Source organism: Cavia porcellus, unplaced genomic scaffold, assembly GCF_034190915.1.
Source record: "Cavia porcellus strain 051 isolate PalLab524CR breed Dunkin Hartley unplaced genomic scaffold, mCavPor4.1 scaffold_8, whole genome shotgun sequence".
In the NCBI taxonomy this organism is placed as follows: Eukaryota; Metazoa; Chordata; class Mammalia; order Rodentia; family Caviidae; genus Cavia; species Cavia porcellus.
The window spans coordinates 6,591,415-6,615,914 of record NW_026947491.1 but is presented as its reverse complement, the minus strand read 5'-3'; the positions used below and the strand labels follow the sequence as shown (position 1 = coordinate 6,615,914).

Below are 24,500 nucleotides of genomic sequence, written 5' to 3'. Positions count from 1 at the left end.
CCTGTCTCAAAAATACAAAAAGAAAAAAACAGACAAACAGCTTTTGCTCCCCTGGGCCTGGCTGTGGGGTCTCACCATGTGGCTGGCCACCATGGTTTAGGGTGAGAGCTGAATTTAGTGACAGCGATTCTTTGTCTGCTCAAGGCACGTCAGGAAGTCGGGGTCTCTAGAAATCAAGGGGACCGAAGAAGGAAACCGGCTCGGAGGCGAGCAGGAGGCAGGCGGGCGCCCTGAGGTGCCCCGGGCCGGGCCGGGTGCCTGGCTTCCCGGGAGGCCGCGGAAAAGAAGCGCCCGGCCCGCCCGCGTCTGCGCTCTGCCGCGGGGAGCCGCGGAACCGCTTCCAGGGCTGAGCGCAGGGTTAGCCGCCGCTCCGCGTGCGCTCCCGGCCGAGAAGCTCGGATGCGCGGCGCGGACGGACAGACGGAGCGAATCCCTGACCGCGGGGCAGCGCCGCGCTGCGGGCGTCACCCCCGGAGCTGCCAGCCCGCTTTCCCGGGAAGCTACCGCCGGCCCAGGCGGCCAGGAGCCTCTGCTGGCTTTGGGCCCAGAATTTTCAGGGGGGCCCCTAGATTCGAGACCATGCACCTGCTCTGCCGGCCTGAGCAGATGCCCCACCTGGCTCCCTTTCCGTCTCTCTGTTTTTTAGATGGGTCTTACGATGCAGTCCAGCTTGGCCTACAACTCACAGCGATCCTCCTGCCTCAGCCTTCCAAGCGCGGAGGCGTGCACCCTGCACTTTGTTTTCTGAGAGACTTTACCACCCATGAACAAACGGCTCTGGGCAGAGGCTCTCTGGGGGGTTGCATACCTCCAGGAAAAGCCCGCGGGGGAGGCCCATCCCCTGAAATCTGGGGGGTGACTTGCACTAATTCCCTGGGAACCCAAGTTCCAGGCTGCATCCCTGACTCAGACGTCGCTTCTTCAGCGTGGGTACCAGGCACAACAGGAAGCCGCTGGCCCAAAGCTAGACACAGCCTAACTCCCCAACCCCTGGCTGGATCTGTCCCTTCCGCGGCCTGAGGGTGGAGCGGGAGGCAGGGCATGGGCTTAGGGTCCTGGCTCCCAGGTTTGTGTGGAAAGGGAATGGCAAGGGTGCTGCAGGTGTGACAGTCTGGTCCCCAGGTCTGTCCCTTTCTCCCCCCTACAGCATGAGAGACCTACAGAACCAAGGCCCCTGCAGCCCCACAGTGCCTCCAGGGGCCCCCTGGGATAGGGGTGCATGCGTTTGCACCCCCCAGAAGGTGGGTCCCAGAAGCTCATTCTGGGGAGCACTCTGGACCTTGGGACCCAGAGTGTGGCCCAGATGGCACAGTGGCCTGGGTCCAGGTGGGTTGGGGTCCTTGTCCTGCATGCCAGAGAGGGGGGAGAGCAGAGGCCCAAGGGCAAAGCTGAGCCCACCACTGGGCTGGGCACAGGGAGGGGTTGCCCAGACTGGGAGGAGTCCCCAAAGGCCCAGCAGTGCCAGGGCGGGGCTGACACAGGATTGAAAGGAGGGCAAATGTTCCAATTTTAAAAATGTGTCACAGTAAAAGACCCAGCCTAAGAAATCCTCCTCCTCATACACTCATCCTGTCCTCCATGCCGCTTCCTGCAGCAGCTCTGGAGCCCTCTGTCCTCGGGGTCCTTATCAAACAGGACCACAAATACAGTGCAGGGTGCTATTGAGGGCCACCCAACAGAAAGGCAGCTCATAAAAACATGACACCAGGTCCTCATCCACCTTAGGCACCTCACGACATCTCCCTCTTCCCCAGAGTCACTGTGACCAGGAAAGGGAGACGTTTTGAGTCCATTCAGGACATGGAGGCAGCCAGGACAGTGCAGCTGAAGACCCTCAGGAAAGAGGACTCCAGAGCTGCTGCAGGAAGTGGCCAGGACGGTGGGACGAGTGTGTGCAAGGGGGATTAGGGGGCTCCTGGCATGGCGTCCTTTAGTGTGACGGTTTTCGCCTGTAGATGTTTGCCAAGGGTTTAACTGTGCTGCACACCAGGGTCTGCAGGAGAGGCGCAGTGGGTGGTGGCCGAGACCCGGCCTGTTGAGGCTGCGGAAATGTACGCCAGGGTCCATCCCAGACAGAAGCCAGGCTGGGGGGTGACGGTGTGAGGTCTGTGGCAAGCTGGCCCCCCAGTGCCTGCAGACACCGGTGTCACCTCCACAGCCCAGGGAGCAGCGAGCAGCAGCCAAACCCAAGCCCGCCCCTCTTCCTGGCTTTATTATTTAAAATGAAAAAACACCAACAAGGACTAAGAGAGGAAGCAGCCACTCCGTGTCTCAGAGCCGCACCCCTCAGGCCCAGCTCTTACAGAGCCAGAACTGCTATCAGGGCGCCCTGCTCTGCCTGGGGTGCAGGGGCAGAGCAGGAACCTCCTTCTCCCTGGCCCCTGACAGCCCGTGGGAGTGAGTGCTTCCTGGCAGAACGAATCGAGCCTCAAGGCTTCCGGAAGCAGAGGGTGGGAGTTTTGAATATGGCTTTTCCACCAAGCAAATGAAATGTAATTTAAAGCCGCTATGATCAACCCCGCCGGGCAGACCTATTGTCTTGTGCAGAAAAATGTCTCTGGGAGGGCTGTGCTATTTGTCATTCAGAGGCCCTGCTCCAAGAGACTAAAATGAAATGGTTCACAGGGGCAGAAAGAGGTGCTTGAGACCTCGCAGGCAGGCAGTTCCTTATTGAAAATCCATCCCTCTTCCTCCTGGCTGATGTTGTTGAGCGGTCTCCCCCTTGAGGAGGGTCCATTTTAGTCACTGAGATCTCATTTTTCTTTTTGGTGATCGCTGTAGGTTTGCTCTGAAAATGATCCCTGGCCAGTGAGAACTTCTAACAGTGGTTAGGTTTGCTGGGTGTGATGGCTAGACACCTGCAGCCATCTTGTGTGCATGAGAAAAATTAGCCTAAAAACAGGTCAATCAACTGAGCATGTTGAAAGGGGAAGGTGAGAAGAACTAGAGTCTCTAAAGATACTATCCAGTCCAGGTGCTATCCACCTTGTCCTGAAATGTTTTATTCGCTAACACAGCTTTTCTTCCTGGGACTGGCAACATTTTCCCCAATAGATGGGAAGCAATATTTTTTGAAATCCCCCACCTCTCTCTTCTCCCTGGACCTTCATGTGTATAATGTCTCCTGAGTGAAAGTGAGAGAGGCTGGCTCGGTGATCTTGTTTTCTAACCTGGTCTACACCCACAAATGCCCCCTTATAGCAGGAGCTGGAGGGTTGTGTGCAGGCTGAGAGTGGTTCTGCGACGTGGTCATGTGACGTGAGCCATGGTAGGAGGATTTGTCCATCTGGGCAAATGTACATCAGTGCCTTTGCACATGCATGCATGTGCAAGCATGTGTGTGTGCAGAGACCAGGGATTGAACCCAGGATCTTAACCCTGAGCTCCACCCCCAGGCCTCTTCTGTGTTTTTATTTTGTGGCAGAGTCTCTAAGTGACTAAGTTGCCCCAGGGTAGGCTCCAATTTGCCTTTCTCCTGCCTCAGCCTCCCAGTGAGTGTGCACTTTTTCCCTAGCTAGGCCCTGAGGGTAGAGCTGTATTTCCCAGGACGCTAAGTCCTTTGGCAGCAGACCGGAGTCACTAATGTCTGACACAAGTGCTTTAAGGGTCAACTACGTGGTTAGTGAACTGATCAAAATGAGACTCGGACAGAATCTGCAGCTGACTCTTGGTTTTCTGAAAGGAGAAAAGGGTTTGGTAGCTCCCACCAACTCCTTCTTCTCATCCCTGCCACTGGCCTCCCCTTGCTGTCTGCCCACTGGGCCACGCTGACTGCTTTTTTCTCTGCCTCGGGACATTTGCACATGCTGTGGGCAGCTCTGCCCCCATCCTGCTGCCCCAACCCTTTACCCCCCCCCATCTTCCAGGGCGCAGGTCACTGTGCACAGAGCTCGGAGCATGGTACTGTCACCTGGCATGGAGCTGGCCCTACCTGAGTCTGTCCAAGTTTGCAATACAACATTTGCACAGTTGATTAGTGGTGGGGTCTGTCAAAGGGCCGCCTGTGTGCTCTGTGGGGATCCCTCAGCCCACACCTCAGCGGCCCGCACAGAATGCCAAGTGGATGCGCTTTTAAACAATAAACAGAGCCTTGGAGGGATTCTGTGGGACTCTGACCACCGGAACATGGGCTCATTTTCCCATAGGAACTTTGTTGCCCGGCCAGGCCATGGGTCTGACCTCCCGAGTGTGCATCCGTGGACTCGGGGCTGGTCTGTGTGAAACCCACACTTCTTCCATCTGTGGTCAGCACTCTGGCTTCAACAAAAGCATTGTACAAACGCCAGGCTCTTGTTTGCCAGTGAGGGTGATGCTGGGGCTGGGCCAGGAGGCTTTGTGCCTGGGCGTGGGGACAGGCAGGAGGAGCCAGGCACCCGCAGAGCTCAGCATGGGGGAGTCGGTCCTCTGCGGGTGGGTAGCGTGTGGGGTTCCATGTCTGGAGAGGGTGAGGGAGGGCACAGTTCTGTGTCCTTCGCTTCCTGGTTGAGAAATCATAAAGTCTGATTCTCAGTCACTCTCCCATCGCAGGGACAATGGAGCCTGCAGAGAACAGAAAGAGACTTTAATGGAGGTCAGGGTGCAGCCCATGGTCAGCTGCTCCAAGGCAGGAGCATGGTGGCGGAGGGCCTGGCGCATGCCATGGTGGCCAGGAAGCAGAGGAGAGGGGAGGCGCTGAGGAGGGAGAAGACCCTTCCCAGCCACACCCCAGCGACCTCCTCCAGCCAGGCGCCACCGCCTGCAGCAGTCAGCCCTGACCTCATCCTCGGTGGATCCACTGAGGCACGCAGAGCCCTGTAGTGCAATTCCCTCCACACCCATGAGACTGGAGGGCACATTTTAGGTTCAGACCATGACAGTGAGGGCCCCTGTGTACAAAAGTGAATTTCTGAGCATTCCTTGAACATTAGAATCGCTTTTACTTTTATTATCATTTTTACTTTTTGTTGAAGTTCATGGCATGCACCAAAACTTTAAGGTACAGTTTATAGCGGGGCACGTTAGTACATATTTGTGATCCCAGCACTCTGGGAGGCTGAGGCAGGAGGATCACAAGTTCGAGCTCAGATGGGCAAATTAGCAAGACCTTGTCTCAGAATTAAAAAATAAAAGGCTGGGTAGCTCAGTATGAAGGCCTCAGTTTAATGCTCAGCACTACAATAAGCAAATAAATAAATACTTCACATTTTAAAAAAACTGGTAAGAGGAAATAAATTCTGACCTGCAGTCCCTTCTCCACCTCGCAGTCAGGACAAGGGACAGCTCTGTGGCCCGGTCCCTCCAGCCGCCCCTTGTCGGTGCCCCTAGCAGCCACCTTCTGCAGCTTCCTCAGGTCGCAGTGTAAAGCTTGGTCTTTGGTTTCAGGGCAGCCCTGCAGCAGCTGCTGTTTTCACCTTTGGGCTTTACTCCCAAAGTCAGTGTCAGGCATCCCGGTCCTCAGTTTCTCTAGCTGCAAAATGGGGACAACAGTGCCAGCTCACTGTCCCCTGGGACTTGGAGCACTGCGGCTGGGAGGTGGCAGAGGCTGTGGCATTAGATCTCAAGCCTCCTGCAGCCTCTGCGCTCCTGCGGCACCAGCTCCGGCGCATTCTCAGGGCTCTCTGGGGCATGCACAGGTTTTGCCATCGCTTGGAGGCTGCTCGGCCTGAGAGGCAGAGTGAGTGCCTGTTACTCGTGGTGGGGAACAGAAGAGGCCGGTACACATGTGAGGCTGGCAATGTCACGGTAGGACTGGGGGAAGCCTCCTGATGACAGAAAAACAGAGGGAGGGGTCCTGGGAAGTGACATCAGAGAGAAAGGAATCCTAGGCAATGACATCACAAAGAGGGATCCTGGGAACATGGAATTACAGCAAGCGGACTCCTGAAAAGTGACATTAAAAAGAACCATGAGAAATAACATCAGAGGAGGGATCATGGAAAACAACATCAGAGAAGGAGGGATCTTGGAAAATAACATCAGAGAGAGAGGAATCCTGGGAGAACTCATAAGAAAGATGTCCTAGAAATGCCCATCAGACATAGGAATGCTGGGAACACAGTGGCAGAGAGGGTGGCAGGAAGATGCTGAGGTACAGAGATCTTGGGTTTGGGGGTGTAACCCAATGGTAGAGCGCTTACCTAACAGGTGTGGGGCCTGGGCTCAACTCCCCAGCATCACAATAGAATGAAAAAGACCTGGGGATCTTGGGAATATACTCTTGGGTAGAGGGGTCCTGAGAAATCAAAGACACATGCTGGGAACACTGGTCAGACTGGCAACTCACGTCAGGGAGAGGGACTCTGGAAACACATCAAACAGAGACATTCTGAGCATGCCCATCAGAAAGGGATCCTGAAAATGTACCACCAGAAAGAGTGAGCATCAGAGAGAGGGATGCTGGGATTGGACACCAGAGAGGGGGATGCTGGGATTGGACATCAGAGAGGGGGATGCTGGGATTGGGCATCAGAGAGGGGGATGCTGGGATTGGGCACCAGAGAGAAGGGTCCTTGTATATGGCCATTGAGGGGAGGGTTTTGGGGAAAGAGAAGGATCTGGGAGTGTCCTCAGGGATTCAGGGAATCCCCGTGAGAGCAATCTCCTCTTCCTTAGAGTACAGGCTGCTCGTCATTGCTTGTCCTGCTTGTTTCTGGAGTCCTCTTTCAGAAGTTTAAGATCTTGAGACATTTGAAGCAAAATGCTAGGAAGGCTGAAGTGATTAATTCTCTGCAAAGTTTAAGTGATGGATTTTAAATTTCATCTGTTTAATTAAAATGCCTACTGTCTCTTGAGAGCTAGAAAAATGCTCTGTAATTCCAAGCACATCTCACACACGTGGTGCAGGCTGTCCAAGTCGCACAGTGAGAAGCCCTGTGGCTTCTTCAGGTGACTGAGCAGGCTGTCAGGGAACGGGTGCGCAGGAACACGCCCCTCCCCGTCTACACAGCTCGTGATTGGGGCATCAGGTGGGCGGAAATTAAGTGCCTTCTGGCATCTTCAGTTTCCCCCCTCAAGAGCGCACCCTCCGAGCAGATGCAATCCATCCCCAGTTGGAATGGGATGAGTGGAATTAAATATTTTTAAATGATGTCTTGATAGTTGTCGAAATTCCTGGGCCTCTGCTGTGACTTGACAGCTGGTAATTGCTAATTTGCGTTTATGCTAATTTAACTGGATCCTCCTTGACAGTTTCCTGCTAAATGCTCAGATTTGTGGTGGAGGCAGTTGTTCCCCCAGAAGAGGGGGGGCACATCGGGAGGGCAAAGCTGGGTTGCTTGCTTGCTTTTCTCCCCACCCCTGGGGGATGGAACCCGGGGCCTTCACAGTAAGTTGCGTCCCGAGCCCTTTATTTTTTATTTTTAAACTAGTATCTGGCTAACTAAGTTGCCCAGGCTGGGTTTAAACTTGAAATCCTTCTGCCTCAGCCTCCCACAGTGCTGGGGTTACAGGTGTGCATCACCACACCCAGCTGAGAGGTGGTTGAGTTTTGAAGGCTTAGTTACTGTTCATCAAGCCCTTGTGCCTCAGCAGCCCTGTAACCTGTGGGTCTAGCAAACAGGTTGGCAAGGGCGAATCCAGATGGAAACGGCCACCTGGAGTACAGGGGGGCAGGGGGGATCTTGTCTCCTCTCTGTGGTGCAGACACCTAGAGCCTCGATTCGGCATTGTCCGGGGTGGGCTCAGGATGGAGCCCAGGCACCAGGACTTGTGGGGAAATGTGGCAGGAAAATCCCCAAGTGAGACTCAAAGGAGACGAGAAGGCAGCAGCAGTGTTTAATCCTTACACCGTAGGACAGGACGGCTCCATCTTCACCCAGCGAACTGTTACAGCAGGATAATTCCCAAAGGCAACAGCACTGAGTTTGCAGAGCTCAGTTTGGATAGCATTTAGAAGGGAGAGGTACAGAGCAAGAGACAGAATATTACAGAATTGGTTACCTGCACTGAGTCCTATACTGACAGGCAGGCTAGTCTTGAACAGATTTATGGAAACAAAGGAGTTGATTATCATAACACTGAAGCACTCCAGCACGAGGTGAAGGGCATGGGTACAGGTGTCCTTGGCCACTGGGTGGTGCCCTAAGGTGCAGAAGATGCCTCTGACTCAGTGCTCCTCAGAGGTGCCCAGCTGGGCTGCAGACACCGTCAAGGTCAGTGGAATTCAGCAGAAACTTGTTTGGAGATGTCTAATTGCTTTCCAAAATCTGCACCATGAAATACCTTTCAGTCTGCTGTATTATAATCATGTTCTTATATTATACGGCAAAACAGCCCCGCAGCTGGTCAGGCTGAATCTCAGTTAGGCGGCCCACACGCTGGCACAGGGCAGCAGGCAGGGACCTCCAGGAGTGCATGGCCTGCCTGCAAGCCAGAGTTGGTGGGTGCAGGAGGAGAAATGAGAAACACAAACTCTGACAGCATCTGCCAGGAGAGTTCCTTATACTTGGAACTGGGGTGATTTCCAAAGATCCAGGGTGCTTCAAGTCTACATTTACGTTTGTTTGTTTGTTTGTTTTCTGCTTGCTTGTTTGAGACAGGGTCTCCTTTTGTAGTTCAGGCTGACCTTGAACTTGCTGTGAAGCCCAGGCTGGCCTTAAAGGCACAGAAATCCTCTTGCCTCAGCCTCCTGAAGGATGGTACTCCAGGTATTCACCACTGTGCTCAGCTAAATTTACATTATAATGAGCTTTTGCAGAAGTTCTCTGTGCACCTAGTTGGTGTGAACCAAGCCCTGGAAATTTCCTGGTGTGATTTTTACAGCCTCTCATCACATCTGAGCTGCTTGGAGTCGTTGCCTTTATTTTGTGAGTCTGGTAGGGAAGCATTTGATATTTGAAAGAGTTTTCCTCGGCCTGAAAAACAGCTTCTGATCCTGGAGATGGGGGAGGGCACTGCTCTGCCAGTGGCATCGGTCACACTGGGGCTTATGGCACTAGGGGTAGAGGGGTCTGTGAGGACCCATGGTGGGGCCAGCTGAGCTGGGGGCAGGCAGCACTGTGGGCCAGGCAGAAGAAAATCACGTTTTCATGGTTAAAAATACTCCCAAGCTTGATTTTCAAATGATGGAGGAAAAAAAGGGTTCCTCTGTATTCTTAAAGTTCTGTACCTGCAGTCTGAGCACAGAGCTAATGTGAATTCACTCATTCGGTCATTCAACAAACATTTTTCAGTAAGCTATTCATGCTGTGGCTGGTCAGGAAAAACTGAGTTGCCGCTGAGAAAGTAAGGGGATGGACAGAGGACAGGTAGACCTGTGATTCTGTCTCTGAGGGCTCCCTGCCTGATACCATGGTTCCCACAGGACTGAGCTTTGGCTTAAAATGATGGGCCGAGGGTGTGGGCTCATAGAAGTCCTGCAGGCACTCGGCAGAGACGCACTGTTTCTCTGAGTTGCAGCCCAGGACCCCCAGATTCCTGGGGCCATCGCTGTCCTCTTCCTGGGCTGGGAAGCCACAGGTTTCAGCAGAAGAGTGTTGGTTACAAAGTAGATCTTAAATTTTTTAAAAAGCATTTAAACTGGGCCTGGTGGCGCACACCTGTGATCCCAGCACTCAGGAGGCTGAGGCAGGAGGATCCAAGTCCAGCCCTGGCTGCACAGTGAGTTCAAGGCTGGCCGGAACTGCCCAGACAGACACTGTCCCAAAAAACAAAAACAAAATTTTAAAAAAGCCTTTAATTTCTCCTGCCCAAGGAGAAGTTCTGCTAATATGACTAAGCACATTAGCACAGAAAAAGAATCCAGTGATTTCACAGATGTTCTAAAGCGTAGGATAAAATATAACACCTACTTAAAATTTTTTTAAAAAGGAAAAGAAATTCAGCACACAATAAAATCTTTTTACTGTAATAAAGATCCTTAAGAAAGAAAACCTATAGGTCTCATATTACTTAATGGTGTGAGACATTACGTTAATTACTGTTAAAACCCAGCGGAAGGCGAAGGATTTCACTCTCACAGTGTAAGGAATTAACACACAGGGTTTCAGCCAGCCGAGAGAATGGAGGGGAAGTGTGGAAAACGGGGAAAAACAGCTCCGGAGTGCAGTTCATTCTCCCTTCCTCTCTCCTTCTCCGTCCCTCACTCTCTGTCTCTCCCTCCCTCTCTGTCTGTCTGTCTGTCTGTCTGTCTTTGGCAAATGCCATGACACTATGTGGAACCAAGAGATAAAGCAGCCATTAGAATTAATAAGGCTGCTAAGATACTAGATTTTTTTAAACTAAAGAATTACATTTCTCTGTGCCAAGTATGCATCCAAAAGTTCTAAAATATCAATTGAAATGAATACCATTTATGATCACTACCAAAAAAAAAAAAAAAAAACCACGCAAAAATGAACATGGTAACCTAGAAATAAACAGTAGGGAACAATAAAATCTATTGTTTAGGAGACCTGGAGCTGTGCCCTGCTCATGGAGAGAAAGTTTCGATCTCCTGACCTGATTAATTCTCTCAAAAATGGTGCATGGGTTTGTTGTACTCTTGTGTTTTGTTTTGTTTCTGCTGTGTAATCCAGGCTGGTCTGGAACTCTGTGTAACCTAGGCTGGCCTCAAATTTACGGCAATTCTCCTGCCTCAGCCTTCTGAGCATAATCCTAATTTTGAAACCCCCGCAAAATTTTTCACTGAACTCAACAAGAGGATTCCAGAATGCATATGGGAAAGAGACCCCGGAGCGGGGAGGGGGGTGCGGTCAGGGCTGGCCACGGTTGAGGGACAGGGACGGCCGATGGATAGTGATAGGGCTTACTGTCAGAGATGACTGTTGATCCCGCCTGGCTGGATGACTGACAGCGGTGAGCTCTGAGATCGGATCTTTACTTCCTCTCCCAGCAAACTCAGTGTGCCCCGTGGGAGTTTACATGCTAACATGGAAGCTTAGACAGCACGCCTGGGCCTGCTTCCTGGTCTCTCCTCCCTCCAGGATTGCAGGACGGCGACCCGGTCAGCAGCACTGCAGCAAGGCCGCTCTCCCGGGCCCAGCTGCAAGCGCTAGGCTGTGGCATAGATTCACAGAAGGTGCTCACAACACGTGACTCACAAAGTACCTGGAATACAGAGGTCACGTGACTCACAAAGTATCTGGAATGCAGAAGTCACGTGACTCACAAAGTACCTGGAACACAGAGGTCACGTGACTCACAAAGTACCTGGAATACAGAGGTCAATTTCTAAGGAGACCAAAGCAAAAACTACCCAAGTTTTAAAAATACAGAAGAACAAAGAACACTCCAGTGTGTCTCAGAAGACGCACTGAACTAATTAATGTGTGGCGGCAAAGTGGGTGTCAGTGAATGATGGATAGCAGCTCAGGTCACTGGAGGGTACCGTTTGATACCCGTCACTTGCTAACAAAAAATTGAAGTCTGGTGAGATGGTTTCATAAGATGTGTAGCAGCTCATTCACATGGCTGATGGAGGCTGAAAGAATATCACCAGTTTGGTTTGCTTTGGTTTGGTTTTTTATACAGGGTCTCACTACGTATTTCTGGCTGGCCTCAAACTTTCAGAGATCCTCCTGCCTCAGCCGCCGAGCACTGAGGTTCTTTTGGAAAAAGAATTGAACTGCTTAATGAAGCTGAAGTTGCACAGTCTCAACAAATCTACCCTAAAGCTAACTCTAAAACACAAGCACAGGAAATACAGGAGAGACCACAGGGATACTGAGCGCATTTTAAAAATCACCGGAAAAAATCTAAAAGCTCACTGGGGCAGAGCATATTAATTTGTAGAAGATATTTGTACGATGGTCATGTAAACGTGATTGGTTTTGGTGCTTAGAATTAATTAATTATAGCCAGGTGGGTAGCTTGTATCTGTCATCTCAGCACTTGGGAGGCTGAGACAGGAGGATCTCCGCAAGTTCAACAGCAACCTAGGCTACACAGTGAGTTTAAGACTAGCCTGAATTACACAGTGAGTTCCTGCCTCAGCCTCCCAGGTACCAGGATGACAGGCGTGCAGCTCCACACCTGGCTCCCGTGGTCAGTTCTAGAATCATCTCTGCAGTCAGCTCAGGGACAGGGTGAGTATGGGGTCTGATGTCCCTTGGCTCCAGTTCTAGGTGACACTGACTGGTGGGTCCCACCACGCTGGCTCAAGTGATTCCCCGCCATCAGCTGACGCCTCTCAGAAGCTCTGTGCAAAGCAGCCAAGGCTCTGAGTCACTTTCTCTCTGTCACCAGCATCGTGGGTGTGGTGTGGGCGGCCAGGAAGGCACCTGGATCACAGCAAGTGCTGGCCACATGGCAGATTGTGGGGCTGGGCTGATGGCCGGCTCTGCTCAGCTGCGGGTTAAAGTAAGAAGCCTTCCTCTGACTGCAGGCTGGGGGAGGAGCAGCTGCTGGCCCCTGTTGCCCTGTCCCCCTTGTCGCCCCTGTGCTGCCCCTCGACCCTCCTGCACCTCCACTTCTTTCTCCTCCAGGCTGTGAAAGCCTGGAGAGCATCGGCAGCTCCAGGCTGTCTCCGCCTGCTCCTTGGCGCCCGGGGTGTTTGCTGATGGAAGCAAACCAGGGTCTTCACTGCCATGTGCCTGTCCTGCTGCTGTCCTTTCTGGCCACAGGGTCACAGAAGTGGTACCAATGGACTCTAAGCTGGGCGCTGGCCTCAGAGGGCTGGCAGGCACAGGACAATAGGCTTGGAGCTTTCCAGACACCAGGCTGTCGGCGAGGGTCACAAGGAGCACAGAAGCCTCAGCACTGGGGTCGCAGAGCATGTTAGGGTGTTCCATTTGAGTGTCCATGGTGTCACAGCATGTCGGAGATGGGGACGTGTAGCTGGGTGGCCAGAAGAAAAGCCATGGGTAAGCAGTGTATTTCTATCAAAAGGCAGCCCAGCCATGCTCCCATCACCAGGACGAAATGCCCAACATCTTCACAGAGGAAGAGACTGACCTGGCTCACGGTTGCACAGGGTTCGGTCCATGGTTGGACACTCTGAGGCAGGAACATTATGGTGCCAGGGCCTGGCCAAGAAAGCTGCTCACCTCATGGTGGCCAGGAAGCAGAAAGAAAAGGGAGGAGCTGGGGACAAGAACGCACCCTTCCAGGTCAGACCCCAGTGACCTCCTCCAACCAGGCCCTGCGTCCTGCAGCACTTTTGACCTTGCACTCATCCATGCTGGGTCCTCTGATGAGCATGGCACCCCATCCAGTCACCTGCCAAGGGCACAAGTCCAGCACAGGATGAGGGGACCAGGGACGGGTCATCCCTTGCCAACCTCAGCGGAGAGCAGGCCATCCTGCCCTCTGTGGACTGTGGCTTAGGGTTGTCTTAGTTTCCAGGCAGTGACGGAAGACCCTCCCTGACCTCCAATTTGACCTCAGGTTCCAGAAAGCAAAAGAGGAAATTAAGGCTCACGGATTGCCATGGGTGGACAATGGAGCTGCTGAGGAGCGGCCGGCATGGAGCAGTGGTCCAGTGATACAGACACCTGCAGGACTGAGACCCAGACACAGAGTCTCCCCGGGGTCCTCAGGCCTTGTCTGCCCTTTAATTCCAGGCTTCATTCTTCTCCTTGCTTTTGGGCTGTCAGCGATAGAAGGGGCCCGGGTCTGTGTCCCACCTCCAAGTGCCACTGCGTGACTGTGGAAAAGTCTCCTGACTGTCCCCAGACCTGCTCTCCTCCTCTGTGAAGGACCTTGGCAGCAATCAGGGCCATGCAGACATCCTTGTGTGTGGATCTGAAGCACTTGGGCCGTAAAAGGCTTGCTCATTCATGCAGGCAAATTTCCTTTTGAAACTCATCCTTTTTGTTCTACGGGTTGCGATAAAGAAAACGTAGTCAATGTTTGCTAAAAATAAAATCAGTGCATTACAGGAAAAGACACATTGACATGAATTCTGCTCAAAATATTCCCCTTGCTTCAGGCACAGTCACCCCATCATCCTTGCCGCTTCCTGCAGCGGCTCTGGTGTCCTCCTTCCTGAGGGTCTTTTTGTGCCTCAATGCCCTGAATAGATTCTAAACATTTATAGTAGGAAAAACATGACATTGAGTCCTCATCCACCAGATCTGACACCATGCAGCTTCCAGCTCTTGTGAAAAGTCACAGTGACCATGAAAAGGAAATCTGAGGAGCCAGGACAGTGCAGCTGAAGACCCTCCGGAGAGAGGACTCCAGAGCTGTTGCAGGAAGCGGCCAGGACGGTGGGACGAGTGTGCTCCAAGTCAGGAAAGTTTAGAAGGTGTTTCATGTGTCTTCAACTGCACCTCATTTTAAAAATTCATGCATTCACTGTTTGCTGCCCAGACCTCCTCGTTTGAATCTTTGTTCTCCCTTGGGTGTGTGTCTTAGGCGTTGATTAGTTTTCCATTGCTTCTGCTTCCCTAGCAGTTTGATTTCTCCCTCATCTTCCTGTGTAGCAGCCTCCTGCCCGCGGCCTTTGCAGTTTGTAGGTTTCCTTTCTTTCCCTCTCACTAGCGTTGACCAGCAGCCTCAGTCCGACAGGCCCGTGAGAGATGCTTTCTCACTTTGGTCCAAACGGTTTTGTCCTGTTTTCTTCTGCTTCCTTTCACTGGGAAGAAAGGAAGAACACACAGGAAGGGTGCAGAGAAGGAAGGGAAATCAGCTCTGTAGGGATGGGTGGGCCTGGGGTGCTGTCCGAGGCCTCGGGCGTCCAGTTCTCCACTCCTGGGCGCTGTTTGGTCAGCGGGGGTGGGTGGGGTAAGAATGCAATGTTTTGTCCTGATCGAGAGGTCCCTCCTCCTGGCTTCCAGACTCACAGCTCAGAAATGGGAGAGACGCCTCCATTTGAGCCCCTCACGGGTGTTTTGGCTTCTTTTCTTTTAAAAAGATCATTATAGCTCCTTGCAGACTCCATGGCATATGTTTAGATATTTAACGCACCCAGATTGCTGTGTGGGGCCCACGTCAGCTTTTTCTAACCGCGTTCCCCCTCCCGACAGTAACATCTGTTGATTCATCTGTCTTTTCCCCAGCGACTCGAAATATCATCTTTATCAGATCCTAATAGGTAGCACATAGGCCGGCACCTGGATTCTCTGTCTGTTCCACTGATTCCTCCATCTCCGTGCCAGCCCTCCAGGGTTAATTACTGCAAGGAAGCTACTGCTTTTGAGCCAAAATATTCATGGGTGCTAGTAATTTGATTTATTGTCTACAAAAATAAGAGGATAGTTACAGAATCCGTTGTTCCTACAGCCATCTGGTATTCCCTGATTCTCGAGAAAATAATACAAAACCGTCGCTCAGGCTTCTATTTGATTACTTTTAAATCATCTTGAGCATGCTTCTTATAAGGCGTCTCCAAGCCTTCGACAGCAGGCGAAGCAGGGTTCCAAAACGTTTATTTATGAGATCCTCGCTCCATGGAGACCAGTTTATTTTCAGGTCTGGGCAAACAAACCAAACGTGGGCAATTCTCTGTTAGTTCTCAGTTCTGGCGCTGGTAGATAGATTGCACCGCTCTGCGTTTGGGTGGAAGCTTCTGCTCCTGGCTGCTGTGGGCCTGGTACCCCAGGGTCACAGTTGAGGTCAAATCGTCCCAAGTTTCCAGGTCACAGGGCATCAGCTGTCACCCACATACTGTGCCTTTCACCCAGGTCTTGGAACTGAGTCCCTGATTGAAGAATTAATCTACATTGCACCTCCTAAGTTTCATGAACCTTTAACAAATCCTCTAGTTTCAAAGAGTGAACAGAGTATAGAGAATGGTGGGAGGGAACACTCATAAGGCTCACTCTGCTCTCCGATTCTGAGATACTTGCTCGTGCCCATCAGTGTGATCTTTGGGCCCTGTGGGGGAGCTGCTGTGCCCCAGGAGAAACCGCAGCAGGGTTAGCTTCCCTCACGGCCCCATCCACACAGCACCAAAGTGGGGAGCGGGCCCCAAAGCTCACGGGCTTTCTGCATCCCACAGCCATTGGGCCACCAGTTCCAGGTTCCAGCAATACCTGGGTCCAGTCCCAAGTGTCCTGCAGCAGCCTATGAACCAAGGCCCAGGGGGAAGCCAGCAGCTGTCACTGTTTCTGATGTCCACATTTGTTTCAAGATGGGCCTCGTAGCTCTAGGCCAGCTATACATCTGAGGCACTGATTTGATAGCTCCTTTCTATCCTCTCCCCTCATTCCTTCTGGAAAGCACAAGTGACAGTGGAATATTTCCTCCAGGAGCCCATGGGCAGAGATATGCAGGAGTCATAGCAAGGACTCTGTTTCCTGGGCCCAGTCCAAGTATCTTACATGTGTTGTTCATGAATTCTTTGCTAGAATCCTGTGCAGCCAGGTCTAGCATGATCATACCCACTTTGTTGATGAGAAAACTGGGGAGAGGGAGGTTATGAGGCTGGCTCAAGGTCACACAGGAAGTATCAGCCACACTTTTTAACATCTTTCCCACCACTGGGATAAATTGCCCAACACACCCAATTTAAAGGAGGAAAGCGTTAATATGTCTCACCGTTTCCCAGGGTTCAGTCCACGGTCAGCTGCTCTGAGGCAGCACATCATGGTGGAAGGGCATGAAGACACAAAGAAATGCACCTCATAGTGGTTGGGAAACAAAAAACAGGAAGAGCCAGAAATAGCCCAAGACCAGGTAGAGTCCCCAAACCATACAATCACGACGCATTTCCTCCAACTTGGACCTGCCACCTCATAGCCCATCCAGCTGTGAACCCAGCCTCAGGTTAATCCATGCGCAGTGTTTGCCCTCTCAATCCCCCCACCACGCCAGGTGTCTCTGAACCCTATCAAGTGACCATCAAGACGGACCAGCTTGTGATCTGACCCATAAGAATATGCTCAGGACCACCCAGGCGGAAGGGTATGAAGGGAAGGGTGCCTGAGGCTGCCCAGGAGTCAGGAATATTTCATGTGGGGATCTCCTTGGTGGGATGCACCTGATGTGTTCCCAACACAAGGCACTTCCTTGCCAGGAGCTGATGTTTGTGGCTTAATGTGTCAAGATCCTGACTGACACCGACAGGAGTCCAGTCCTGTAGGAAGTACAGAGGCCGTTCCTTCATGCCTTCTGTTTCTGCTCCGTGGCAGGACCCTCCTTGGTCACTTTGCTGTCCCTGGGATAGAGTACCCCACTGTAGTGGCTCAGAGAGATCTTGTTTCGAAATAAAAAATAAGAAAAGGGCCGGGGACATAGCTCAGGGCGAAGGTTGTGGGTTCAATTCCTTGTTCCACAAAAAAAAAAAAAAAAAAAAGAACAATAAACTCAGGACCAGCTTCAGCTTTCCTGGGGCACTGTGACAGGACCTTTCTTTGGCAGCTGCCACAGGGACTTTACTCTCCAGCTGGGCCTGGTGGCACACACCTGTAATCTTAGCACTCAGGAGGCTGAGGCAGAAGGGTCACCCAGAGTTGGAAGTCAGCTTAGGCTACATAGCAAGACCCTGTCTCAAAACACCGAAATAAAATAAATAAATAAACAATAACCACTCCCAGCCCACGAGTCTCAGGCTGGAAGTGGTTATTATTTATTTATTTTGTTTATTTCGGACGCTGCTCCCTGCTATCCCCTCCTCAGGCACGAGCTCCAGGCTCTGTTCTGTGAGTCACCGCAGCTCCAAGCTCCCACTCACATTTAGCCGTGAACTTCATGAGCGCAGGCAGCTGGGAGCTGACTGTTCCCAAAATAAATCAGCACCTCGGTTCCTTTTCTTTCTTTCGCTTCCAAGATTTTGAAGTCTCACAACTTCCCCCGAGGAGCACGGCATCGTAAGACAGATTTGCAATTTTAACTTAGATACCACTTTATATCAAACTACAGAGGAAAGAATAGCAGCAAACCACAAGATGAAGGGAAATGAGGGGTTTACAAGAGGGGGACCTGATGCTCCTCTGGCTTTTTGCGTATAGATTCTTTGGTTTTATTTATTTGTTTGTTTGTTTCAGGCAGGGTCTCACTATGTAGCCCAGGCTGGCCTCCATCTCACTGCAACCCTCCTGTCTCAGCCTCCTAAGTGCTGGGATGACAGGCGTGCAGCACCGCGCCCAGCAGTTTAGACTCTTTGGAAACACAGGGATGAGGCGGACTTGGCCCATCACTTTGGGACAGCGAGGTGCCCATTTGAACAGGGACCCAGGCAGTCCCTGTGAGGGAGGAGCCTGGAGCTGCTCCCGGGAACCCCGGGCTCCTCGGCTTGGGCTGGACAGGAGAGTGGGCACGAGCCAAGGCCCTGCTCTTGGAGTCGCAACCCCACAGCGGTTCCTGGGATCACGGAATTTAGACACCCCGTTCCATCTTGAATGATTCCACCTCGTTCTTAGACCTTGTTCTTCTCCTTCCTTTCTGTGTAGGGGAAACGTCCCTCTCGGGAGGATGCGGGTCCCCAGTCCTGGTGGAGCTCACTGCAGGCCCGGAGGGGCAGGGGCAGAAATCACAGCAGATCAAAACCCGGAGGAGAGAAGGTTTCTCTCCCTCTCACCCCTTGTCTCATCGTCTACCTCCTCCCACAGGAGAGGGAATTTACAAATATGTAAATAATATTTACAGATATATATGTCACATTATTATAAGAAAGACGGGAGAGGTAAAATGAGCCAGGAGAAAGCAAATGAAGCCGCACATCTACTTTCATGGAAATCCAGCCTCCATCCAGGGTCCCTGCCCGGGTAAGCAACGCCCCGCCTCCAGCTCCTCAGTAGCCAATGGAAACGGAGGAAACGGTCACATGACTGGTGCCCTTGACTCCAGCCTCTGTAAGGTAAAAATAAACCTGTTGCCAGGGAAAAGCGTGGCTGCCACTGATTCTGAGGCTGGGAGAATTTTCCTGGGGCTCTGTGCAAGATGGGGCTGAAGGTTTAGGTGGGGAACGGCTCAGGGCCGGGGGACCCCTGGCTGGAGAAGCTACGCCTAAGGGGGCCCAGTTGCCTGGAAAGTCTAGGGTGGGGGCCCCGCAAAAAAATGCGTAAGACAGACAGGTGGGCAGGCAGGCAGATACACAGACAGAATCGGCCTCAGTGAGCTCCTCAGGGAAGGGAGATGGGTGGTACATTCATAATTAAAGTACAAAGTATAAAAGGGTTTCCCACGCGGTGACATGCGCGGGAGAGGGAGAGAGGGCAGCTCTCCAAGTAGAAAATCTGCTCAGAGAAGGTGGTACAGGCCCGTGGACCCAGCACCTGGGAGGCTGAGACAGGAAGATCAAAAGCTCACACCTAGACTGGACAACTTAGTGATCCAAAGAGTCCCTGGTTCAAAAAAACAAAAAAAAGACTAGAGATGTAGTTCACTGAATTTGAGCCCCAAGACTAGGGCGGGCAGACAGACAGACAGACAGACAGACAGACAGACAGACAGACTGGGTGGGTGGGTGGATGGACAGATAGTTGGATGGATGGGTAGGTGGATGGACAGATAGATAAAACAGATGGGTGGATGGATAGATGATACATAGATAGATAGGTGGGTGGATAGATGGATGGATAGGTAGAAGGATGGATGAATGGCTGGATGGATAGATATATAGCTGAATGGGTGAGTGGATGAATGGATAGATATATAGTTGGATGAATGGGTGGATGGATTGACGGATGGACAGACAGAGACACAGAGAGAAAGAGATAGTTGGATGAGTGGGTGGACAGACAGACAGGCCTGGGGAGGTTCCAGGACATCGGTGATGTTTGAACAAAGACCTAGCAGGTGTTGCTATGGCTCTAACCACACGGCATGGCCAGCAGTTAGAGAAAAGCCCCTGACTGAGACTGCAGTGTGGTGAGAATGGGACTTGCACTTCTGGAGCCTGAGAGACACTTGTGGTGTCCTGTGGCACGGGCCTCCTCCTCGTGCCGCTGCTTGGCTCCTCTGCATCCCGCTGCGAGCAGAGGCTCAGCCTGGCCGGACACCCTGTTTAGTGGAAGCACCCTAAATCCCTGGAATCTAGTGCTTGCGGGGACAGGACATGCCTCAGCCCCCCACTCACCATGTGTACCTCATGCACCCAAGAAGGAAGAGGCCACCCATCCTGTCCCCGTGCCAGTCCCCCACTCCAGCCCGCACACCATCCCAGCTGAGTGTGTCCCGTTCTGCCTGCTTCCCGGGTCAAGGGGTATCTGTGGGGTGTGTGGCACTCGCCTAAACCGTGTTGCAGGCCAGGGACCCCAGCACCCTGGGAGGCTGAGGCAGGAGGACCAAAAGCTGGAGTCCAGTCTGGACTCTGCCACTTAGCAGAACTCAGTCTCAAAATACAAAAATAAAGAAAATGAGGCTGGAGGTCAGTGAAAAGGTCGTGGGTTCAACACCCCAGTCCTGCAAAAGAAAAAACCCAGTTATCCACACTAGATTCATCTGGCAAACATGTTTACATCCTGCCCCGGATAGTTTCTCCCTTTTCAGAGGTCGCTGGCTCTGTTGGGTTTTTACTTTGGTTTGAAAAGATGTTTTTATTTTTCTCTGATTATGTAAGTGGTGAGCAGCAGTGTTCAGAGAGGAAATCTCTGCTCTAGGAGGATGTGAATGTTCCAGGACCCAAAATAGATGTGAGAAGTTGGTGAATTTAGGAAATTCAGCCAAAACAGAGGGGGGCTGCACATGGTGACAGTCCTGTGACCCCAACCCGAGAGAGGACAAGGACTTGGGTATGGTGGTGCAGGCCTGTCATCTAGTACTCTGGCAGGCTGAGGCAGGAGCATCTCAAGTTCAACTGAGTGGCTTAGTGAGACCCTGTCTCATAATATAAACTAAAAAGAATGGAAGTGTCACTCAGTATGAAGACCAGAGCAGCGCATGGTTACTGGGCTGCTCAGTACACTGGTGGGAAGATCCCACGGTGTCTGGAGAGGGATTTGCACCAGGAGAGAGGTTGGTAGAAAGGAATGTATGTCCTGTGGGCCTGCGGCACTCGCTGCCCTGAGGTCAGCAGCCTCGGTGCATCTGTAGGCATCTACCTGTGTCTTCCCCTTGGTGCTCTCTGGCCAGCTCACAGGCCACTCTGTATGTCCCTCCTCACCGTCCAGTCTAGGTGAGGTGCCCTCTCTGACATCTCAACTGCTCTCCTGACAAAAATCTGCCTTCAAAAGTTGTCTAAAATATGAAAGCTTGTCCATCACCTCTTGCTTTTTAAAATTCATCAATACTTTTTCCCCCCTCACATTCATAAAATGGAGTGTGACCAGTAGACTAAGCAAGCAAGAAAAAAGCTTTCAGAACATTCTAGAAATAACTTGGTTAATGGAACTCATGACATATAAAAGAAGGAACCCTAACATTTTCAGAGAGAGAAAAGAAAAGGGAGAACTGAAGTGACCTGGAAACTTGTGTCCTTTAAGGTCCCAGGAGCCCATACAGTGGTCACTCCCAGGGTGGCCCCTCCCAGGAGCCTCTGTGGGGACAGAGGGTCTCTGTGATGGAGCAGGGCCTGCGCCTGCAATGTACACCCCAGCTCTGAGTGAGGTGCTTGTGGCAGTTTGAGTACATTGTCAACTTGACGGGCTTGGGAACCACCCTGTAGATTTGTAAAGCTCGCTTCTGGGTATGTCTGAGTGGCCGTGGAGGGTGACCTGGGGGTCTATATCTGGTGGCCCCCTTCCTCTTTGGCTTCCTGGCCACCATGAACTAAGCAGCTGGGATCCACCGCCCCTTTCCCTGACACGGACCATGTTGGCCAGGGACTGAACCCTCTGAAACTGTAAGCAGACACAGCCTCTGCTTCTTTAAGTTGTGGGTGCCAGGTATGGGGTCCCCGCGGGGTGGGGGGAGAGCTAACTGACACTGTGCTCTGGGAATGGAGAGGCCACAAGTGGGCTTGTGGTCTGGGCAGGGCTGCCGCCATGCTTTCTGTCCTCCCCACCGCCCCACTTGCAACCTGAGCTGTGGCCCTGTTTAGGCACTGCATCCCCACTTAGCTGCACCTGAGGGTAGAACAGGGGCCGGGGGCTGGGAAGGGAGTGTTTCGCGTGAGGGCGGCCTAAAAGGAGACCCATCTGCCTGCTAACATCGCAGGGATGCCCAGAGCACCCCGCTTTATCTTAGTGGAGTCTTGTCCCGGTCCTCCAGGAAGCTGCGCCCATGCCTGTGCGAACTCAGAGACAGCGCTGAAGCTGCCCACCCTGGAGGAGGCATCTGGACTTTGTTTCATTTTCTTTGTTTGCTTTCAAATAACAGAGCAAGCAGCAGATGCAGCGGGCAGACGGCGCCTCCTTCACACTTCACAGACAGCAGCAGCTGCAGACGCTGCCGGCGACTCTCCCCACCAACCCCTGGTGGCTGCAGGGCTGCACCTCGCACAGAAGATCATCCTCCTGCCAGCCCTGGGCTCTGGGGAGAGCGGAAGTACCTGGCTCAGGGGCACCTGCCTGAGCCACTTTGCTTTGTCCCTGTGGGCGACCAACGGTGACAACGGCAAATGGCCTCCAGCATCCTCTGGTCCCCAGTGTCATCAGCATCCCTTTCTGAGTACGCTGTGGAGCACTAGTCTGTGCTCTGTGCAAAACACCACTAAATCCGAAGGACACAAAAATGAACTGTGCACGGTTCTGCACAGTGCGTCCCCAAGCTCGAGTGCTTCTGGGACCTCAGGATGTGACCTCGTTTGGAAAAGGGCTTTGTGCAGGGTAACTAAGTGACTGAAGCCACGCTGGGCGAGGTGGGCCCACCTGCAGGTGTCCTCAGCAGGACTGTCCTGGCTGCCTCAATGTCCTGAGTGAATTCAAAATGTCTCCCTTTCATGGTCTTTGTGACTTTTGGAAGAGCCGGAATTCACACGGGGCCAGCGCTGGTGATTAAGCAGATGAGGACACAGCGTCATATTTTTACAAGCCTGTCTTTCCTTTGGATGGTGCTCGGCTGCGGCAGTGACTATGTTTTGATCCTGAGAAAGACCCTCAGGAAAGAGGACCCCAGAGCTGCTGTGGAAGAGGGAAGGACGATGGGACGAGCACGTGTGAAGTGACAGAAGGACTTTAAGGGAACTCATGGCAGTGCGTCTTCTATCATAATAGGTATTTTAAAAATTTAGCCATTCATCCTGTATATCAAGCATCCCTCTGTGTAAGGAGGCAGGATACAGAGACTGTGACCTGCAGGGCGAGTGCCCTGTAACCACAAGGACAGAGACGGGAATGAGGCAAGGAGCACAACAGGGATGCCTGCAGCTCAGGAGCAGGAGAGAAGGAGGGGTCCCCACCTCAGGAAGTCAGCGGGTGTGGTCATGCCTGCATGGTGACCTTGGGCTTCCACGCTGGGTACAGTGGTTCACATCTGTGATCCCAGCACTCTGGGAGGCTGAGGCAGAAAGATCACAAGTTCAAGCCCAGCTTAGGCAATTTACCAATTAGTGAGGCCCTGTCTCAAAGTAAAAAATAAAATAAAACAGGACTGAGGATGTAGATCAGTCTGAGGGCCCTGGGTCCACCCCTTAGAGCCACAAAACACAAGCTTATCCTGGCTCCTGGCTGGATAAGCTTGAACTCCTCCGGCTGTGGCTGCTGCCCAGGCTAGGTCTCTGCTGATGAGACAGGCCCTGAGGTGATGAGAGTGTGTCGCTCTCTGAGGCCTGGGAACTGCTTCCTGGCTGAGCCCAAACTCCTGAAAGCCACCAGGTGGCCACGGTCCCCTCTCCTGCCAGGTGTCTGGTCGAGCGGCCTTGGAGAAGTGGTTCTGGTCACTTCGCCTCTCTGTCGGCCTCTTTCTTGGGTCAAATCCCACACCAGCTCCGGGCTCAAGAACGTGGGTCAGAAAGGGAGCTAACAGGGGTCCCCTAGCCCACACCCCGTCTTCTTTCAGCTTCACTGAGCCAGGTCTGGGTGGGTTCTGCTTCTTCCAGTCCCACTCACGTCCCCGTGTCCTGGATGCACAGAGCTGTGGGTGCTCGGAGGTCACCCATCTGTGTCCCTTGGAAAGGAGAAAACATCACAGCCACCAGCTGGTGCCAAGTGACAACCCAGTGCCAGGTGGGAGGTGGTGGCAGAGCCTGGGGGTCAGGGACAGTGCTGGCAGCCAGACAGTCCTCGGAGGGGACAGTCCTCAGCCCTGCTGCAGAGCAAGACCCAGAGTCTGGGGTTGGTCCCTCACCTTTTTTAAGGGGAGTCCAGAAGATCTGGACCTTACATGCCCTAGAGGGCTTTGCTGAAACTCCTGTGCTGTTCGGGGCTGTTTTTCACTCCTGAGACATCAGACCACCAAGCTAAGACCAGTACATTTGTTCTTTTATTAGAAAAATAATAGTTTGGCCTGAAAAAAAAAAATCTCCTACAGTCAATAGCAACTGAGAGCACCACACAGATTTTATCACGGAGCCGTCCTCTCCCCCGGCATCCACACAGACAGAAAACCGAGGTTCTAAATCGGTTTTCTGTATTATTTTATCCATAATTGGGTCCTGGCTTTAAAAGAATGTCACTTACGTCATTCCACTGAGAAAGTGTGGGTTTCACCATTGGGCAGATGAAGCAGATCACAGAAGGAGGTCATCTGGGGGAAACTGAGGCTGTATGATTGCAGAGCCAGGAGGGAGGTTGACCAGATGTCTCTCCTGGGCTCAACTTCTGGGTCAGTCCCAGGTCAGGGCCCCAGGCCCACACTACAGCCCACAGGGGCTGGTGGAA

General features: G+C 52.4%; 1 long non-coding RNA gene across 1 annotated transcript; it reads right to left on the bottom strand.

Annotated features, from left to right (window-relative positions):
• Positions 1-3,655: 3,655 nt before the first annotated feature.
• Positions 3,656-15,845, bottom strand: LOC134477223 (uncharacterized). The gene is made up of 2 exons (XR_010049117.1): positions 5,219-15,845; positions 3,656-4,539 (listed from the first exon to the last, which is right to left on the bottom strand). It is a non-coding gene; the product is annotated as an uncharacterized LOC134477223 (long non-coding RNA).
• Between the last annotated feature and the right edge of the window lie 8,655 nt (positions 15,846-24,500).